Source organism: Mirounga leonina, unplaced genomic scaffold (genome assembly GCF_011800145.1).
Source record: "Mirounga leonina isolate KUSES-001 unplaced genomic scaffold, KU_Mleo_1.0 Mir_168, whole genome shotgun sequence".
NCBI classification, from domain to species: domain Eukaryota; kingdom Metazoa; phylum Chordata; class Mammalia; order Carnivora; family Phocidae; genus Mirounga; species Mirounga leonina.
Genome location: NW_023270426.1, coordinates 2,126,237 through 2,148,300, shown reverse-complemented (window position 1 = coordinate 2,148,300; position 22,064 = coordinate 2,126,237). Strand labels below are relative to the sequence as shown.

At 43.2% G+C, this 22,064-nt stretch overlaps 1 protein-coding gene across 1 annotated transcript in view; it reads left to right on the top strand.

Moving 5' to 3' along the window:
- Positions 1-21,212: 21,212 nt before the first annotated feature.
- Positions 21,213-22,064, top strand: part of CCDC112 (coiled-coil domain containing 112) — a 31,536-nt gene continuing 30,684 nt past the window's right edge. The window contains exon 1 of the mRNA XM_035013941.1: positions 21,213-21,367. The gene's annotated coding sequence lies outside the window, so the exon portion shown is untranslated. The remainder of the gene's footprint in view (positions 21,368-22,064) is intronic.

Below are 22,064 nucleotides of genomic sequence, written 5' to 3'. Positions count from 1 at the left end.
GGCGGAGTGGGAGAGGGAGAAGCAGGCTTCCCGCGGAGCAGGGAGCCCAATGTGGGGCTCGATCCCAGGACCCCGGGATCATGACCTGAGCCGAAGGCAGACGCTTAACGACTGAGCCACCCAGGCGCCCCGTTTTGATTGATCTTTTAAAAATCCAAGAGAGCTCCCAGCATAGCTGTTAAAGAACACACACACTTGTCCATATTTTCAGAGGAAGAAAACGAAGCATAAAGTTTCTCCCTGTATGCATTCTACATACTACAGATTTACTGTTAAAATTCCTTATTCTCCAGAATCCTCTGTATTCCTTTCTCTTCTTTTTGATCCTTGTAATAATTGCATGAAGTATGTAGAGGAAAGGACAGATGCAGAAAAATCCTAGGCTGCTAATACTGCCATTCTTCTATGAACTGCCGAGATGATCACACATAGCCAGACGCAGGTGTCCCCAGTAACTCAGAGACCGCCTCCTGGGTATCCCTCATATATGACACCAAAAGTCCACAAAAATGTGAAATGACTTGACAACTCCTCCAAAGCACTGTGCTGATGTAAACGTTGTACTGTTTGGTCCATTCCATGCCCCAACATTTTATTCTTCTTCTTTTCCTGTGAGCTAGGCATCTGATAGGTAAAGAAACCACATCACTCATAAATTTGCAAGTGAAGCCTAGAGGTGACTGAGTCTGGGGCTCGTCCTGGCCCAGCCACACTCACGGTGACTCGGCTGTCAGCTTCTGGAGCCATACTGCGTGGGTGTGAATCTCAGCTCCGCCACACGTGAGCTGTGCCGCCCAGGCCGGTTACATGACCTCTCTGTGCCACAGGTCCCTCATCTGTAAATTAAGGGTGATTTTGAGGATCAAAGAACTTCATGTATGTAAATCACTTAGTCAGGAGTCATCAAGCTTGTCCACGGCTATGGACAAGCAATAGCCTGCTGCCTGTTTTGGGAAATGGAGTTTTATTGAAACAGGCCCACACTCATTCCTTATGTGTTACATGTGCCTGCTTTCTCACTCCAACAGCGACATTGAGCCGTGGTGACAGAGATCATGGCCCAGAGCGCCCAGGACATTTGCTAGCTGGTCCTTCCCAGAAAAAGTCTGCCATCACCTGATTTAGTTGACTACATAGCAAAAGTTAAGTGTTCAGTAAGCGTTAGCATTTTGTCCCTGTTGCTGTTAACGTTCACACCGAAGGCTTGGAGGACAGACTCCCCCATCCACTGAGGGCCCAGGCACAGTTCATGCGTCAAGTGATGTGTGTTCCGATCATAACTCACTAAAACCCCATACAGCCGGCTGTGTCTTAGGCTTGTGTTATGAGGGCAGCCTCCTGGTAGAACAGGTTTCTCTTTACTGAAAAAACTGCAGAGTCACTTTAGTTAATCTTTGGGGGTTTTGTTTTGTTTTTTTGTCTTGTCAAAAAATCGGTTTGGAGCATAGTTGCAGCATGACTTTTCCAGGTCCCACCAACCAATGCATTTGCAAGAGAGCATGAGGCAGTGGACTGCGGCCCCCCTGCTGCCCCGGCCTCCCTGCCACCTGCTGGGTCCCCAGGGTCACGTTCTCTGCGGAGGGGAAGCATCATTACCTAAAAGGCCCTGCTGTTTAGGCAGTCCTCCCGGTGGGACTCCCCTGTCCCTCCCTTGAGTAAACCCCTTGAATCACCCACCGAATTCTCATTTTAGCATGGGATCCAAATTCCATGGCCCTGCTCCAACTCCTTCTCTGACCTTAGTCTGCCATTGCTCTCTCCCGCTTGCTCCCCTGGGCTGACCACGGAGGCCTTCTTTGGTTGCTAACCCTTGTGCCTGCTTTGCCCCTTCTTCTCCCCGGTTCCTGCTCATGTTTTTGGGTCTCAGCCCCAGCCAGCTTTCTCTGGAGATCACCCACTCACATTTTCCAGCACTGCTTCCCATTTGAGGTCATTCGTCACCCTCATCACCAGCAGAAAGGATCTCGTTGATTTGCTTGCTGACTCCCTGACGGTCTGTCTTTCTGCACTAGCACCTAAGCTCTCGGGGAGCCTGGAATTTCTCTTACAAAATCAATACTTGATAAATAGTTGGTTTTTTTTTTTTTAATTTATTTATTTATTTGAGAGAGAGAATGAGATAGAGAAAGAGAGCATGAGAGGGGGGAAGGTCAGAGGGAGAAGCAGACCCCCCGCCGAGCAGGGAGCCCGATGCGGGACTCGATCCCGGGACTCCAGGATCATGACCTGAGCCGAAGGCAGTCGCCTAACCAACTGAGCCACCCAGGCGCCCTTGATAAATAGTTGTTAAGTGAATGAGTGAACTGGTGAGGTTTTTAACCCCACAACTTAAAAAAAAACAAAACTGGCTGAGATAGAAGATAAGAATGCTTCAGGGAACATTTATTTAGGTCAAGGAGCAGTATGTGGTTGGAGCATAATCAAGGGACAGAATACTGTGTCAGAACTATTTGGAATGTGCTTTCGAAATGTCTTCTTCTGATACACGCTTCCTCTCTCCTGCCGTTTAGGCAGCGTACTTGGAAAGTCTGCGGAAATGTGATTTAACCAGCAATTATACTCCTCCTTGTTAATCTTCCTCAAACTGCCCATAAAACCCGCAGATGGATGCAGTTGCTCTGAGCACTGAGTCCCCTAAGTGCCTGCAGGTCATCATTCCCTTCAGTGTCTCTGGGATTATGCTCCAAAAGCCAAGTCCCTCCTTCAGAAGCAAACGCAAATCATTTATGAACACTCTTTAAACTTTTTGTTTATGGCTCCAGTTCCTGTATTAAAAAAAACATATGTAAAGTTGGGGCACCTGGGTGGCTCAGTCGGTTGAGCATCTGCCTTCAGCTCAGGTCATGATCCCGGGGTCCCTGGATTGAGCCCCACGTCGGGCTCCCTGCTCAGTGGGGAGCCTGCTTCTCCCTCTCCCCCTGCTTGTGCTCTCTTTCTCACTTGCTCGCTTGCTGTCAAATAAACAAAAAAAATCTTTTAAAAATATATGTAAAGTTATTAAAATAGAAAGAAGACCATTAAGGAAAATAACCTTGCACCTCAGAGTAGTTCTTCAATATTTTCACAAAAAGTAAAAGTAGGCTTGTAGTAGGAAAGAAATGATGTCGTTAGCCCTCGGAAAGCCCTCTAAGAGAGTTCTATTTTTTTTAAGTTTTATTTATTTAAGGAATCTCTACACCCAACGTGGGGCTTGAACTCATGACCCCGAGATCCAGAGTCGCACGCTCTTCTGACAGAGCCAGCCAGGTACCCCCAGAGTTTTTTGTTTTTGTTTTTTTTTAAAGATTTTATTTATTTATTTGAGAGAGAGAGAATGAGAGAGAGCACATGAGAGGGGGGAGGGTCAGAGGGAGAAGCAGGCTCCCTGCCGAGCCGGGAGCCCGACGTGGGACTCGATCCAGGGACTCCAGGATCATGACCTGAGCCGAAGGCAGTCGCCTAACCAACTGAGCCACCCAGGCGCCCCCAGAGGTTTTTTTTTTTCACTAGTACTAAAATTAGATAAACATTCCACACAGAATGAGAGTTCTAAACAGCCCCTTAAATTACCTATACTAGGCTGCCGTGAAAACAGGCATGGGGCCCTGTAGGATCCACTCTGAGGACCAAGCATGTCCAGTGCATTGGACCAACCGTACATGGATATCATATTGAAAATGTATTTAAATTAACATACAACATAAAATGCACAGGTTCATACATGTGGAAAGCTCTAGATGAGCTTCAGAAATTAAAGGAAGGGGAAAATTTAAGATGATTCATTGAATTTGGAGAAAAAAACGCATTTTGATGTAAGAAGCTCCTAAGTAGAGACCTTCATTTCTAGCTCATACATTGTTTTTTCAGTTGTGCAGTAAAAAACCTTGCTGCTTCATTCATTTATTCATTCATTCATTCATTAAACAATGACTTTTTTTTTAAGATTTTATTTATTTATTTGAGAGAGAGAGAGCAGCAGAGGGAGAGGGAGAAGCAGGCTCAATCCCTCGATGTGGGGATTGATCCCAGGACCCCAGGATCATGACCCAAGCCGAAGGCAGATGCTTAACGACTGAGCCACCCTTAACAATGACTTCTTTTTTTTTCGTTTTATTTTATTCATAATGCAAATGAAGCATGATCATTGAAGAATGCTCTGCATCAGAGGAGGACTTCTGGGCAGAGGTATGAGGCATTGACACTAAGGATTCTTCTTTTTTTTAATTAATTTTTGTATTAACATAACATATTTGTTTCAGGGGTACAGGTCTGTGATTCATCAGTCTTACACAATTCACAGTGCTCACCATAGCACCTACCCTCCCCAATGTCCATCACCTAGCCACCCCTCTCACCTCCTAACAATGACTTCTTAACTACCGATTATGTACCAGGTGAAATTCTAGGCTCTCACAGAACTTACGTACTAGTGAAGCAAGACAGGCAATTATCAAATAGGCAAAAAATAATAATAATAATAATTCCAGATTTTAAAATGGAAGTTCTGAATGTCAAGCAAAATATCTGAAAGAATTATAGTCTTGACTAATCTTTAATATTCTTCAGGTAAATTTAACATCTCTCTGGACAGACCTAGGGAATATTAACTCTGGCGAGAATTCTGAATTTTGCACAGACACAGATTTGAGTGAGAATTTCAAAGCGGGGCAGGCGAGACGTGTGTCTTCTGGGAGGATTACATTTTTATTGCACCAAAAGGATTGGGCTCAGATTTTACAGAAGCAAATTAAATGTAGGGCATTCATTCTCAACATGGAACGAAAGGTATTTTCTAAATGGAGTTTATCAAATAAAATGGCTTTTTATGTATTTGGTGCAATAGAAAGATTAGTGTTTCATCGAGTGGGACATTTTGTGTTCTCCACAGAATGCACACTGAAGGAGAGCCCACCTGTATGGGAAAACGTGGGGCCTTGTTTGCAGATTGCTCGGTCTCTGCTAGGTGCGGGGACCTTAGTCACACCTTGACCTCACTTAAACCATGGATACGGGAAACAAGGGGCTGATTACCAGATGGAGAGGGTTTGGGGAGCAGGCAAAATATGCAAAGGGGATTAAGAGATTCAAACCTTCCAGTTATAAAATAACCAAGGCATGGGAATGAAAAGTACAGCCTAGGAAATATAGTCAATAATATCATAATAACTTTGTAAGGTGACAGATGGCGACTACACTTACCATGGGGATCATTTTGTAATGTGCAAAAATATTGAATCACTATGATGGACACCTGAAACTAATAGGATATTGTGTGTTGATTATACTTCAGTTTAAAAAAAATTTTTAAGATTTATTTATTTGAGAGAGTGTGCGAGCGCGTGCACAAGTAGGGGGAGGGGCAGAGGGAGAGGGAGGGAGAGAGAGAGACTCTCAAGCAGACTCCCCACTGAGCACAGAGCTCAATGCAGGGCTCTATCCTATGACCCTGAGATCATGACCTGAGCTGAAATCAAGAGTTGGACACTTAACTGAGTCACCCAGGCACCCCAATAAAGAAATTTTTAATACATAAATAAACCTGACAAACAACTTGACCAGGCAGGTGGGGAAAGGGAGGGAAACAGAGTTAAGCAATTTGCCCATGGTTGCAACAGCTAGTAGGTCAGCAAGTTTAGACCTGCCTCTGGGGTCAGTAAGCACTCAGCCACTTTCCTGGGGTCTTCCTCTTAGTTGAGAAATGTCCATTAAACTTGAATCTGAATCAAGGGGATGTTATGGTTCATTTGGCTGTTTCTTTAAAGCAAAGTGCTCAAAGCCACTGGACAAAACCCTAGGGCCTTTGAAGGGCTCGTTTTGACAATGCCCAGCAAAGGTGTTTGGTCTTCATGCCTTGGTTCCTCGCTGTGGGTCATAATGCAAATGAAGCGTTGTCATCGAAGAATGCTCTGCATCAGAAGAGGGCTTCTGGGCAGAGGAATGAGGCATTGACACTAAGGATTCCTTTTTTTTTTTTATATTCACTTATTAGTGAGAGAGAGAGCACAAGTAGGCAGGGCAGCAGGCAAAGGGAGAGGGAGAAGCAGACTCCCCGCTGAGCAGGGAGCCTGATGCAGGGCTCGATCCCAGGACCCTGGGATCATGACCTGAGCTGAAGGCAGATGCTCAACCGACTGAGCCACCCAGGTGCCCCTACACTAAGGAGTCTTCAAACTTAACAATTTTAATTATGAAATATTTCAAATACACAGAAGAGTATAGAAAATAATATAACAGATGCCTGTGTAACCACCTCCAGGATTAAGGAGATGCTAACTGCTGGGGAGAGAGTGGGTGCGTTCTTATGCAATCCTAAAATTTCCTTCTCTGTGAAGGATGCCGACATACTGACACACTCCTGGTCTCTGGCCCATGGGAGGTGGAGGGTCTGCCCTCACTGGCAGGTTTGCGAACGGGGACTACTCATGCTCAGGGTTGTTCCTTGCTCCCTCCTTCCTCTTGAGAGCATGCTTGCCCACCGAGAGCATAAGCTCTCCATGGCTTTCTGCCAGGTAACAAGCCAAGTTTCAAAGGCGCCCATGTGGGGGTCCCTTTGGGGGTCCAGCCCTGTTGGTGATTGGATCAACACTTCTATTTCTGGGGCTCAGTATTTAGAATTCCAGAATTCCACATTTCCATCATTTGTTTACTTTAGTCATAAAGGTGATCTTTTGTTGTTGATTGATCTGACTCTTCACCTTTCTTTTATTTGACTCAGAACTTTGGTGGGAAGAGGGGTGCTGTTTTGAGGGACCCCTCAATCCGCAGCATTAGAATCTAGCCATGCTAAGAGCCCACCTTCTTAAAATGAGTAACAGTTACAGGCACCTGGGTAGCTCAGTTGGTTGAGCATCCGACTCTTGATTTCGACTCAGGTCATGGTCTCAGGGTCCTGGGATTGAACCCCGCGTCATGCTCCTCGCTCAGTGGGGAGTCTACTGGAGATTCTCTTTCTCCCTCTGCCCTGAAATAAGTAAATCTTAAAAAAAAAAAGAATAACAATTACAGTTACAGCTAAAGCTCTCCACCCACCTCATTTGCCTTTCCTTCCTTTCTTGGTGCTGACCCCTAACCGGAATGCTCCCTTCCCATACAGGTTTTTGGTATTTTTACTATATTGGCATATGTCTGTAAACAATATTATGTTGTTTCGTGTGCCTTAAAATTTTGTCAGATGATATCATCCTGTGCACATTCTTTTGTAACTTGCCTCTTCTGGTCATTATTGGTTTTGAGATTTTTCCCTATTGATATACATGGAGACCTCTTCGTTTCGTGTTTCATTGTATGAGTAAACTGAAGTTGTGTTCTCCCACTTATTTTCCTCAGAGTGAACAATGCTACAGTTTGTTTTAATTTGCAGAGCTAATTGGCTTTATTAATTGATTCAGGCATCAGGCAGCAGAGGGGAGCCCCTGAAACGCTATCATTGATACATTATCTGTTTCTGGGCACAAGAGATTTTCTAAGGGCAGTTACCTCTCTGAGTTGACACATGCTGCATGATTTAACAGACACACCCTGAAATCTCGATGATGTAACATAAGGGAAGTTTGTTTCTTGCTTATGTGAAGTCCCAAGTACGAGGTGGGAGTGAGGAAGGGAGGAGAGAATTCTGTTCCAACAGAACCATTCCGAGACCAGGCTGCAGGACGTTCTGCCTGTTTGTCAGCATCCAGCCAGAAGACAGAGAAAGGGAAGGAGTGGGGAAAGTACATGAGCTCTTTACCCTCTTTGGTCCAGATAGTACATACCTGACTTCTACTTACCTTCCACTGGTGAGCACCAGTGCACCTGCCTGCAAGCTGGCCAGAAAATATTGACCCACTGCCTACTGAGCATGGTGTTTCATATGCAGGATTAGAATCCAATGCAAGTAAACTTAGTAACTGTCATTTGAAATTAAGAGGAAAGGGAAGGCACATATGACAAGACCTATCCTCTATTTTTCCTAAGTTAATTCTGCTCGGTCTGGTTTTGGCCCAACACACTGAGGATACGATCCTCGCCATTAAAGAACAGCCACTCCTCCTGAAAGTGATTCTCAGAGGGCTCTACACCCCGCAGGGCCAGGACAGGTAGCCTTGAATTTATTCAAAGGGCCACGGGCAAAGAGGAATGGAGGAGCAGACTATTCCCAGAAATGTGATCACAGAATGGTTTCCTTTAGAGAAGCACCTCTTTATGAATTTATTAAACATACTCTTGCAAGAATGATTCGTTTGTATCCCCTCTTGTGACCAGTTTATTATTTTTTTTAAATATGTCTATGTGTTCTGTTTGGGGCAGAGTTCTCTGGCATAGGGCCATCTGGCCAGCTCATGCATTACAATGTTTCTGAGTAGGGGCACCTGGGTAGCTCAGTTGGTTGAGCATTGGACTCTTGATTTCAGCTCAGGTCATGATCTTGGGTCGTGAGATCGAGCCCCACAGGAGGCTTTGTGCTCAGCAGGGAGTCTACAGGAGATTCTGTCCCTTTCCCTCCCCCTCTGTCCCTACCCTCTCCCGTCCCCACTCATGCACACACACTCTCTCTCTTAAAATTAAAATAAAAGTTTCTGAGTAGCCTGACCTAAACCTAATAGAGTACTCTGTTTCTTTGCCATCCTAACCTAAAGGATGACCCACGGGGAAGGAGAGTGGTGATAGTATCCTTTGGTGATTCTGAAACACATCCCAACCTAACACCCACACTCACTCAGCCATCCTTGAGGAATCAATAACTCTAAATCAAAGATGGCTGGCGGCCATTGGTCATGATAACCTTCCACTCAAGAAGGAAGTTAAACCAAATCAAAAGTAAATTTCCCCATCTTCTTCTTAATGGGCAATAAGGGGAAAAAATTACCACAATGGTTTTAATAATTTGTGATCCTAGGACAGTACAGCTGGGATGTAAGTGGTTACTTTAAGGAGTTATGCTCTCCAAAGGTTCTGGTGAGTTTTGCCTTACATTTTTGTTTTTCCCACAAACTTACTAATCAACCTTATCAAAAGGAAATTCGTTTTGAGACCAGGGAACAGATTTGGGTCTGGAAATAGTGACCTGGTTTCTCTAGATATTGCAGGAAAATTACAGATTTATAGGTCACTGTTGTTTTTTTTTTTCCCCTACCAGAAGTGGCTAACTAAATTAGATTAAGGCCCGCAGGTCCTTCACCTGTCTCTCGTACAAATAAAATTTCCTAAGAGTGCCCTTTCGGCCCTACACGTTGGATGACTGGCACAAAAATATTTCAGCTGGAATAAATTACCTTGTTTGTCTGTTTCAGCAGAAACTCGGTTCTCTCAAGTGCGGGGCTGAGGGGTGGTGATATGAAAATCTGCTCAAAGCCAAAGGTGAGTGATAAAATACAATAAATAGTCTCTAAAAGGATCCCTCTGCCTCTGAGACCCCAGAATCCTATGATTGTAGCATGGGGAATGGAATTCAGTGAGATCTACTCCCCGCAAATGAGCAGACCGAGAATGAGAGGTCTGTCAGAGCTCGAAGACAGCCTCAGACTTATTTTTAGGTTCTGCGAATATTCCAAGGTTCTCCATTTCAGAAACAAAACCCGCTCTAGCTAGTCGAAGCAGAAAAAGAATGTCGTTACAGGTTTAAAGTAGCCGTCAGGATCTCAGTGAGGGCCATAGAACCTGCTAGAACCCCTGGCTGTGGTCCCGGGAGGCAGCGGCCTCTCCCTCTACCTGCCACAATGGCTTCTGCATATAGGTCCCCATGAGCTGGGTCTGATTGGCAGAACCTGGCCCGTCTATCCTCAGATCGAAGATGTCAAGAGGGTTTCCAACTTCTTTGGAGAGCAAACGCTATGAAATTAGGACATTCTCCAAACATAAAATGGTCTGAAAAGCAATGGGTGGCCAAAAAAAACCCAAAAACCAAAAAACCATGTCAAATGCTCACTCTGGTAAAGTAGCATCACTCCGGCTTCTGCTTAGGTGCCTGGAGGGGCTGAGGCATGCCTTGCTGGGCGGGTTAATGACCCACAGGGCAGACTCTCGACCCATGGGACATGGGCAATGGGAAAGAGCTGGCAGAGAAAATTTTTTCTTCCCTTGGGCGCCTGGGTGGCTCAGTCGGTTAAGCGTCTGCCTTCAGCTCAGGTCATGATCCCAGGGTTCTGGGATCGAGTCCCATGTCGGTCTCCTTGCAAGGAGTCTGCTTCTCCCTCTGCAGCTCCCTCCCCCCCCCCACTCATTCTCTCACTCTCTCTCAAATAGATAAATAAAATCTTAAGAAAAGAGATTCTTTTCCCTTTCTGTCCCCTGAGGGGCTGCCTTGAGATACTGTAGTTTCTTTGGTTTTGCTGAACCCATCCCGGGAGAGGGAGCATTCACCTCTTGCAACAAATAACAGGCTGACCAGCCTCTCTCGCATTTGCCTGGCACTCCTTCCCTTTTCCTTCACTCTCGCTTCCCTGGGCTTGCATCTCCCTACAAAGGGCAACTCCTAAGCTTTTCCCTTAGGCTCTGGTTTCTCAGGGAACCCACGCTACTAGAGCTGCTTACGGCAGGTGCAACGCATTCTCCCTACTCCTAGCTGGGTCTCCATGACCAGCTTCAATTATTTTCCCTAGAAAACTAGTAATAGGGGTGCCTGGGTGGCTCAGTTGGTTAAGCGACTGCCTTCGGCTCAGGTCATGATCCTGGAGTCCCGGGATCGAGTCCCGCATCGGGCTCCCTGCTCGGCAGGGAGTCTGCTTCTCCCTCTGACCCTCCCCCCTCTCATGTGCTCTCTCTCTCTCTCAAATAAATGAATAAATAAAATCTTCTTTAAAAAAAGAAAACCAGTAATAGATGCTCATGCTGACGTATACACCGGCATTCGCCACAGCTGTCGCTCATGCTGGAGGCTTCCCTTCTACTCTCTCTCACTTAGTGTTGCCTTATGTGCAAAAAGAGAATTTCTCATTGGGAGATTGGGGTTGGGAGAGTGGGAATAGAGGAATTCGCTTGCCTACTCTCTCAGGGTCCCTGAGAGTCTCCTAGCTCGTGGCTGAAACAGCCTCTTGCTTTGTTAGAGACATGCTGACTTTCTTTAGGTTCCCTAAACCAACCATTGTGCCCTTCCTCAAGTTGTTCTCTAAAAAGCTCTGCTTCCTCTTCTCTTATTTCTACAACTACTCTACTTTCTGTTGAGCTGTGTATTCCTATAAGGCACCGTGCAGCATATTTATGTGGGCCATAGGGGACTTCAGCGATGGTTCTCCTGGTGTGTCTTCCCTCAAAGATGATCAGGTTCTTTGGGGCCAGGACCATGTCTCATTTGGCTTTGTAGCCCCAGCTTCAAGCAGCGTTAACAGGCACATAATGGTTATTCAGGAAAAAGCTGCTCAATGAATGCATACAGTTTATGGGATAACTGGCGGAGTAGTCCCACTTGGAGTCCCTATGCAGTGTCATGGTGGTGCCTGGAAAAATCCCCTTTCTGGGCCCTCCTCCCAGTAGAAGAGCTGCTCCACCCTTCCACCGGGGTGTGAAATAGTCACACTGCACTGTTATATACTCATTCATTTATTCATGGATCCATTTAGCAACATTGACGCTAATAGTGCGTCTCTATCAGGCCTAGAGTTGCAACAGTGCACAGAGCAAAGATCATCCTTCCTGGAGCTTGCATTCTAATGGGCGAGGCATACAAACATTGAAATCTGTATTCAGTAATTCTTTCTTTCAACAGATATTTCTTAAGTGCTGTTGATTTAACTCTCCTGTGGCCGACATGGCAGAGATACCAGGGTGCCCCATGGAGGAGGTTCCCCTGTAGATCACATCATCACACAAATAGGTCATAACCAATGGCGGCATCTGTTATGAAGGAAAAGCAGATCCGAGAGACTCCAAATCTAAATGGCGCTGGAGGTGGCCAAGGAAGGCTTCCTTGGGAGCTGACAGTCAAACTGTGTCCAGAAGGTTCATGACTAATAAGATAAAGGAAGGGTGGGAGGCTCATTCCAGACTGAGCCCCTAATATATGCAAAGGGATGCTGGCATATTCTGGGATCTGAAAGATGCCCAGGGCAGCTGGAGAGCCAGGGGAGAAAGAGAGGGAAGCAGGAAAGGTGGCCTGGGCCAGATCATGCAGGGTTTGACAGGTCATGGAAGGAGTCTGGTCACACACGGAGGAAAATAATAGATTACAGAAGGGGGACTGGGGTTGTTGGTAAAAATTAGTTCATGAACTTCAAAGTTTCTCATCTCTATTCTTTTGTTTTACCTTCTGGTGTAAGTAGGTGAGTTTTGTCTTTTTTAGATCATATGGAAATTGGTGGCATTAAAAACTATACCAGTGACTTCCACTAAAAAGAACTCTTAGATTTAGTATAATGTTTGGGAAACTGAAATCTATTTAAGTGAAATGTCAGTTGACTATATTTGAGAATCTGAGTATGTGTAAATGTTTTTATTTATCTGCTATGTTTCAACTGGCATGCACCTTCCTGCCCCTATGGGTGATAGATATATCCTAATAAGGATATTCTAATTTTGATGCCTAGAGGATGAAAATATTTTTCTTTTGCAAATTCAAGTGTAGACTCTTGCTTAATGTTTCTCAGGTGACATCTGGTGGTTGAAAAGTGAAATGCAGTTTTATGTAGTTAAGTGAGGTTCTCAAATTTGAGTAGGAAATCATTAAAGAATTTGAGTTGAATTGGCTGAAGATTAATTTTGCTTAAATTTTTGGCATTGTATGATCCACAGCGAGTAGGTGTTATGGTAGGAGATGTGATGGAGAGAATGGTAGTGCTCCACTGGATTTGGATTTCAGTCCTGCTCAAACCTAACAATTAATAGCTAGATTTGATTTTGTGTTTGCTTTTCAAAAGCACTCGAAAGAGATGCTGAATGAGCCAACAGGCTGCACCCAACCATTTCCAACATAGTGAATTATGTTGCATCATTCTTGAAATCCTAAGGGGGAAAAAATCTATTTTTCTCTTAATTCTTCTAAGGTACCTCTGGATTCCGTTCGCTAAAACTCTGCTCAACATTTTTTGCATCAGTGTTCATAATTGTTTTCGTCAGCAGTTTGCTTTGTGCTCTTGCTGTCCATTGTTAGTAACAATCATATGGTACTTTTACTACTAGAATTTGGAAGATCTTCTCTTTTGTCTCTGTTCTGGAACAATTTTTAAAATGCATCAGAACCTATTTGTTTCCTAAGATTTGGTTAAGATTAGCCTCTGACATCCTCTGGGCCCTGTGTTCTTTGGGAGTCTACCAATTTAACATTTTTTTCTTTTTCTTTTTCTTTTTTAAGATTTTATTTATTTATTTGTCAGAGAGAGCGCATGCACAAGCAGGGGGAGTGGCAGGCAGAGGGAGAAGCAGACTCCCCACTGAGCAAGGAGCCCGAAATGGGACTCGATCCCAGGACCCTGAGATCATGACCTGAGCCAAAGGCAGACGCTTAACCCACTGAACCACCCAGGAGTCCCACATTTTTCCTTTTTCGTAGGTTTCTCATAGTTAATGTTTAGATGTTTCTCTTACCAATTTTCGTAAATTGTATTTTCTTAGAAAAATCATTCATTTCATGTCGGTTTTCAAATTTATTTGCAGGCAATTGAGCAAAATCATCTCCTATGATTCTTTTACTTTCCTTTGCATTTTATATTATGTATATTTGTGCTTTCTTAATTCCCAGTCAGGTTAGCTAGTAGTTTACCTATCTTAATTGGTTAAAAAAATTTTTTAAAGATTTTATTTATTTATTTATTTGAGAGAGGGAGAAACAGGCTCCTCACTGAGCAGGGAGCCCAAAGTGGGGCTTGATCCCAGGACCCTGGGTTCATGACCTGAGCTGAAGGCAGCCGCTTAACCGTTTGAGCCACCAGGCGTCCCTTAATTGGTTAAATTTATTCATTGAGATCATTTCTCCATTTTAAATTTTATTATTTTCTGCTTTCACATTTCTCAATTCATTTTTCCTTCTTTCCTTTTTTGGCTGTTGATTTTTCCCGTCTTCTTGGTTAATTAATTTACTTTTATTCTTTCTTATTTACTAACATAACTTTTGACACCACGAATTTGCTTCTGACGATTGCTTTAGCTGTATTCATTCCATGGACACTAATATGCAGCGTTACCAGAATTTTTAGTTTTGATATCCTCGTTGGCTCTAGAGTTTTATGAGAATTTTAAAGTTTCAGGTAACGGGGTCTTTTTGTCTTCTCAATCCATTTGCTTAGTGATCAGAGAATTTCTGCTTTATTTCTGCTTTTTTGGCATTTATTGAGGTTTTTGTGGCCTAAATATGTGGTCAGTTTTTGTGAATGTTTCTTGAGCGTTAAAAAAGAAAGTACTGTCGGGATGCCTGGGTGGCTCAGTTGGTTAAGCATCTGACTTCGACTCAGGTCATGATCTGGGGGTCCTGGGATGGAGCCCCATGTGGGGCTCCCTGCTCAGCAGGAAGTCTGTTTCTTCCTCTCCCTCTGCCCCTCCCCCCACTCGTGCACGCGCATGCTCTCTCTCTCAAATAAATAAAAATGTAAAGAAAAAGTATGACCTCTTTTTTCAGTGAACAGAGTTCAATATATGTCAGATCTAGCTTATAAAATATATCATTTAGTCCACTCTGTATCGAAAGCCCCTTCTCTATGTTCTCCAGGTAGTCTTCCCATGGCTTGGCAGCCTTAAATGAGGAGAGTGGTTTTGCTCTAGGTGTTTCACAGCTATGATCCTAAGACAGTGAACATCCCTGCCTCCCAAGCTAAAAACCAATCGTTAGCGGAGGTGTTGATAGGCAGAGGAAACAAACCTATAAGAACCAGCCATTCATTTATACTGACCAGCAGCCAGCTCAAGCAAACACTAGGATTTACATATTTATACAAAACCAAAACCTTGTGGCGCCTGGGTGGCTCCCTCTGCTAAGCGTCTGACTCTTGGTTTCAGCCCAGGTCACGATCTCAGGATCATGGGATCGAGCCCCACATTGGGCTCCATGCTTGGTGTAGAGTCAGCTTGAGATTCTCTCTCTCTCTAAAGTAAGTAAATAAATCAAATCTTTTTTAAAAAACGAAAGCTTTACTTTTTTTCTTTCTTTTTCTTTTGATTGTACCAAAGTTTCCACCAGCTACTTCACACAGACTGATCCATATAACACCCTCTGAGCAGTCACTCAGTACAACTTATTTTCTTGCCCAAATCGGGGTGGGATGTCCACTTCCATGTATCTCCCTGTCCTTGGTGCCATGTCTTGGTGTCTACAGTCTTGCCTTGATAATGGCCCTAACATTTATAGATTCTCCTTCCAGCGTGAACAAGCCATAAAATGCTTCTGTGCACCGAATTATGCACATCACTAGATGTTTACTTTTTGTTATATTTTATAGGCACCAGTTAATGTTAAATTGGCGGCATCAGGATTATCTCAGCCTGTGTAATAAAAATCCAAACAAACCACAATGGTATTTAAAAAAAAAGCCGTGGTTTTAAAAATACATGATTGTTTTTCTCCCATAAAAAGAAGCCCAGTATACCTGCTCAAATTAATACATGATGATTATAAAAAATTTCCAACATTACGGAAGTCCCAACTACTACTTGATACTTTCTTTGTTATTTTCTTGATGTACAATTTCTTAACTTCCACACTTATGTATAGGGAGATGCTTTTTATTGAAAATTCTCAAGCAAGAGTAAATACTTAACTGAAAAGTTATTTTGTTCCTATGAGCTAGAAGTTTCTGAAAAATTTCCTATACGTCCAAGGAAATACAGAGATGACACATGAGTTTCATTTTCTAGCGACCTGTAAAAGAATGACCCTGCGATAACATTTTCTGAAATTCATTTTTTTTCAGAAATGATAAGTTTATGATCATCCCATGGGTTGAAATTCTCAGGGAAAAGTGTTCTTTGGGGACTAAGTGTTGCAGCCATCGAACTATCTATCAACCACACTGAAGATTTTTCATTTCCCTGAGGCTGATGTGAGGGATGCCAGCCTAGGACCCCCTTCAAACCCGACTGATGATCTTTATTGTCTACCAACTGCCAGGAAAAAACTGATCTTCAAAAGAAGAAAAAGAGACTTGGAGGTTATAGTGGTTTACAAAATTAAGTATTAATCATAAAGGCAGGTCCAGGCTTCGTGGTCGACTCTGCTATATTCAAAGCCATATTGTCTTTAAAAGTTTGTTAACTGGGGCGCCTGGGTGGCTCAGTCGTTAAGCGTCTGCCTTTGGCTCAGGTCATGATTCGTGGGTCCTGGGATCGAGCCCCGCTTTGGGCTCTCTGCTCAGCGGGAAGCCTGCTTCTCCCTCTCCCTCTGCCTCTCCCCTGGTTGTGCTCTCTCTCTGTATCTCTGTCAAATAAATAAATAAAATCTTTAAAAGAAAAAAAAGAAAAGAAAAACTTAAGTAAGGATTGGTAGGGAATACAATGATGTGGAGCAAAATCGACTGTAAGATAAACTATTATTTTCACTATTTACTGTTATAATAATAATACCTATATAATATATAATAGTATATATATAATATAATATATAATAGTAATAACTTGAGTGTGCGTGTGTGCGCACGTGCTCTCTCTCAAATAAATAAATGAAATCTTTAGGAAAAAAAAGAAAGATTTAAAAAAAATAAAGAGGAATGGATTCACTGTCATGCTCCTTTTGCTTTTTGCTTCTGTAGCAGACATTGTAGGGGTCGCACCTCTGAGTTAACCCATCTACACTGACCGTTCCCACTTGGGCCCATGCCCCTCTGCTTCTTGGCTTAATGGCTTTCTCTGGGAGCTTGTTTGGTCCTTGTGTGTGGCAGCCTGTAAATACTGAAGTTTAATACCCACAGAGAAGTCTTCAACCAGAGAGTGTGGGGATTTGTTAGTTATCTCCGCTTCTCCATCCCTTGGTGGAGCAATTGTGAGGAACGTTCTGTCAGCTTCCCTAGGAGGTCCCTAGGTAGAGTGAATCTATGTGTCCCCAGCAATAACCACTAAAGCCTCTTGATAGGCTTTTCTCCCTTCCCTTACTTTCTCCACCCTCTCACTTGGCTTCTTGGGACCACCTCCCAAATAAGACCCCTCCACTCCCCAAGTCCTTGACTCATGATCTGATTTTAGGGAAACCTAAACTTGCAGTCTTCTTCCTTCTTCCTAGTTGGAATATAGTCATGAGAATTAGAAGGGAAGATATACCATGATTGTAGATAATATAATAGCATAAGTGGAAACTCTAAGAGAATCACTATAAAAATAGTACCAAAACTAAGAGAGTTGATAAGTAGCAATATAAAAAACTAACAAAAATCTACTATCTTCATATATTCAAAGAATAACTAGTGAAATGATATGAAGGGAGGGGAAATCATGCTTATAGTTGCAATAAAAAACTTAGGAATAAACTTAAAGGAAAATATTTACTCTTCAAAGATGTGAAAGTAGACATGAACAAGTGTAAAAGCATACCTTGTTCATGGTTAAGATAACTTATATAACACATATGTTAATTCTTCCCAAGTTAATAAATTTAATGTGATTTCAATAAATACCTGGATTTATTTTCCCCCAAAGTAGACTATTAATTCTTTTTTTTAAAAGATTTTATTTATTTATTTGAGAGAGAGAGAATGAGAGAGAGCAAGCACATGAGAGGGGGGAGGGTCAGAGGGAGAAGCAGACTCCCTGCCGAGCAGGGAGCCTGATGCGGGACTCGATCCCGGGACTCTAGGATCACGACCTGAGCCGAAGGCAGTCGCTTAACCAACTGAGCCACCCAGGCGCCCTAGACTATTAATTCTAAATGAGAGGAATTAGACCTATAATACACTAAAACATTTTATAAAGACTCTATAATTTTAAAAGTGTATATTCATTGGTGCATAAATAGACACAGAATGATAGCAGAGAAAATTCAGAATAGGAGCACCTGGGTGGCTGAGTTGGTTAAGGGTCCAACTCTTGATTTCGGCTCAGGTCCTGATCTTAGAGTTATGAGATTGGGGCCTGCATGAGGCACTGTGCTCAGCAGGCGTGAGGAGTCTGCTAGAGATTCCCTCTCCCTCTGCCCCTACCTCCACTTGTACTCGCTCGCTCTCAAGTAAATAAATAAATCTTTAAAAAGAAAAGAAAATTCAGAATAGGACAATTATATGTGAAAAGTTAAGTGACACCTAAAATCAGTGGTGAAAATATACTGTTTTTAATCAATGTTGTTGGCATAACTAGATAGCCATTTGGGAAAAAGCAAAATTGGATCTGTATCTCACACTGGATATCAAAATGAAATGCAAATAATCTAGATATCTACATGTAAAAAGTGAAACCACACAAAAAAACAAGAATTCATTTCTTTACAAACTTGGAGTGAGAAAAGCCTTTCCAACTATGATTATAAATCCAGAAGCATCAAAGACAATTCTAAAACATTGACAAATTTGACTACATAAAAATAAAAAGAACTTGTTCAAAGCAAAAAAAAAAAAAAAAAAGCAAAAATCACAAAACAAAAACCTAGAAGAAAATATTTGCAATTTATATCACAAAATTATATCAGAATCACCTAACTGATAAAGAGCTCTTTAAAAAAAAATGGAAAGAGAAGCCCAAATGCCAATGGGGAGAGAATGTGAATAGAGAGTTCAAAGAAAAGGAAAGTCGATATCCTTCCACTTGTGAAAAAAGGCTGACCTTCACTCCTAAGAAAAAGGCATATTAAAATTACTGAGAGAGGGCGCCTGGGTGGCTCAGTTGGTTAAGCGACTGCCTTCGGCTCAGGTCATGGTCACGGAGTCCTGGGATCGAGTCCCACATCAGGCTCCCTGCTCGGCGGGGAGCCTGCTTCTCCCCCTGACCCTCTCCCCTCTCATGCTGTTTCTCTCTCTCTCTCTCTCAAATAAAAAATAAATAAATAAAATAAAATTACTGAGAGATATCATTTTCCACCTATTCTGATTGTCAAAAATCCAAAAAGTTGAAAAAATAGAGTGATAAAGAAACAGGCCTCCTCAGGCTTTGCTAGTGGGAGTGCAAAATAATACAACTTCTATGGAAAGGAATTTAGCAATACCTGTGTTGTGTCTTCATTCATCTTTTGACTCAGCAATTCTACTAAAGATATGCTTCCCCGATATGAAATACTGATGAATCATTACTTTTAACAGCAAAAGATTGTAAATAACCCATACATCAATCAGTAGAGGACTGGTTGAATAAAACAATGAGTATGATGCATTAAAAAAAAAATGAGGACGATTTCTGTGAACTGATACCAAGTGAGTTCCGGGAGATACTGTTAGGTGAAAAACGTAAAGTGTGGAGGATTATATGTAATATGTGTTATGAGCTGAATTGTGTCTTTCAAAGAGATGCTGAAGTCCTAACGCCGAGTACCTGCAAATGTGAACTTATTTGGAAATAGGATCTTTGCAGTTGTAGTCAAGGTAAGGTCCTACTGGATTGGGATGAACCCTAATCCAGTGACTGCTTATAAGAAGAGGAAAATTTGGGCACCTGGGTGGCTCACAAAACTGTCAAATACAGTAAATACTCTGATCGGCTGTCTAGTGCAGGACATAGTCTAAGGGCAAAAAGAACACAAAAATGGTTTTAAAATTTCACTCAGTAGGTTTACCGTTAGTGGACATATTAGAACTATGATTTGAAAGTAAGCAATTGTTGCAAGAAAACGCAAACAAGTACTATGTTGATAGTGTAAGGAGCCAAGATTTTCAGTGCAAGAGAAAAGAAATGCAAATACAAAAGGGGTTAAGGAAAGGCAAACCTCTGATATTAAATTAGAATTGGTACAAAATGTAAGAAATGAAACCGTGCAATACGAATATATTTTGTAGCTCTGATCTCTGAAAGGGCCTGGATGTGAGGACCCAGGCAGCTGCCTGACCTCGTTGCAGAGGTCTGCTCTGGTTTTCTGTTGGTGGGATTCTTTTTTTTTTTTTTTTAATTTATTTATTTGACAGAGAGAGAGATAGCGAGAGAGGGAACACAGGCAGGGGGAGCGGGAGAGGGAGAAGCAGGCTTCCCGCGGAGCAGGGAGCCCGATGCGGGACTCGATCCCAGGACCCCTGGATCAGGGCCTGAGCCAAAGGCAGACGCTTAACGACTGAGCCACCCAGGCGCCCCTGTTGGTGGGATTCTTAATCCCTTCTCGGAACTTCCCATCGTAACAAATCGCTGAGAGTCTGCAACAGCAGGTGTCTTGCTTGTGCATGCGTTCCCTTAGAGTATCCATGCTACTGCTGCCCCTGCGGAGACCCCTGAACTGAAGTTCTTGATGGCCTGATTTCCCCTGAGGCTGCCAGATGTTTCCAGACTACCAGTTACAGGGGCTCAGGTGGTGCTATAGCAACAGACCTCATTTTGGACAAAATGTGCGTCTATAGGGAGGTTTTACCTTCGCAATACACCCACGCTGCCTACTTCCTCCTCCTTAGTGGGGAGAGGAGAGGGAGCCCATCTTCTGTCTCTACATCTGCCAATGACCTTGTGCTGCAACTCTCCAGTCAGGAAGAGCCCACGCCCCTATCAAAGACGGACATTTCCCCTTGTGTCCTGGACTCCAGGGCACAGACACCCTCCACTCGTCTTCACCTTGAAACCCGACACATCTTCCAGCGACCGCCTCATTTGTCTGATCACCTGTATCGCAAAACCATGGAAATCCCTGTCGTTTCTATTCCTCACCTTCGACATCTCCTCAGTCCTCTCAGCGAGGCTTTGGTCCTCATCATCCCACTGCCAGGGCTCTTGCTGGGGGTGGCCGAGGCTTCCCTGTTGCCAAACCCAACCAGCATTTCTGTTTTCATCTCACTCAGCCTCCGGGCGGCAGACCACACCAGGTCTGTGATCATTCTCTCTTCCAAACACTTTTTTCTTCCATAGACTTCTGGTTTTCCTCTCTTCTCTGGGACCCCTCCTTCGGAGTCTCCCTCCTCCTCCTCCTCCTCCTCCTCCTCCTCCTCCTCCTCCTCCTCCTCCTGTCCGTGTACTTATGTTGGAAGGCCCTAGGACTCAGGTCTCAGATTTCAATGTCTCCTCCGCCTGTGTGAGCTCATTCAGAGTTATGTAAAATATTGTCTACACGCAGGGGCACGTGGGTGGCTCAGTTGGTTAAGCATCGGACTCTTGATTTCAGCTCAGGTCACGAACTAGGGGTTATGAGATCGAGCCCCAGGTAGGGCGGGGAGTCTGCTGCAGGTTCTCTCTCCTTCTCCCTCTGCCCCTCCCCTTGCTCGAACTCTCTCTGTCTCTCTCAAATAAATAAATAAATCTTTAAAAATAAAATGAAATATTTTCTGCATGCAGATGAAGACCAAAGTCACATCTTTAGCTCCAGTCTCTCTCCTGGCTCCAGAAGCATTTTATCCAGCTGCCTGTTCAACTTCTCTGCCAGGATGGTCTCTGGAGTCAGGCTGCTTAGGTTTGTATCCTTCTGTGAAAAGGAGATAATTGCAGTACCTACTTCACTGGGTTACTTAGAACAGTGCGAACACAGTTAAGTGCTCAGTAAATACCCTATTTGTTTACTTGTTTAAATTCCCTAGAAGTTAGAAAGAAGGAACCTGTGTGTGTGTGTGTCCGCGCATGTGCACGCGTGTCTAACTCTACAATGAATTCTAAAGGCCTAGAACAGTGCCTGGCATCTAGTAGGAACTGGGTATTGATTGAATGAGCAAAGGGATGAATGAATGAATCCATTTCTTTAGAAGAAAAAAAGGCAGTGCGCCCGGGAACCAGGCGAATTGCCGCTGGTTGCCTGTGTTTTAACTACAGGAGTCATCTATGGCTTTTTTCCAACCTCCCGACACAGTTCTCTTTGAAATCTCTCTTCTTATTGACCACGTGTGGCATTTCTGCCTCTGGTATTTGACAGTGTGGGGCATGCCCTGTTTCGTTTCTTTGAAAGTGTAAAATATAGTTAACTGTTCAAGCCCATAAATAAATGCTTTTTCACTTAGACTCAGTTTCACCAGCGCTTAGTAGGAACCTAGAAAGAAGTTCTATTACGTAAAATAGCTCTATGTATCTATAGAGCTCTATCTATATATGACACAAACAAGTTTTATTTATTTATTTATTTATTTATTTATTTATTTATTTATTTATTTATTTATTTA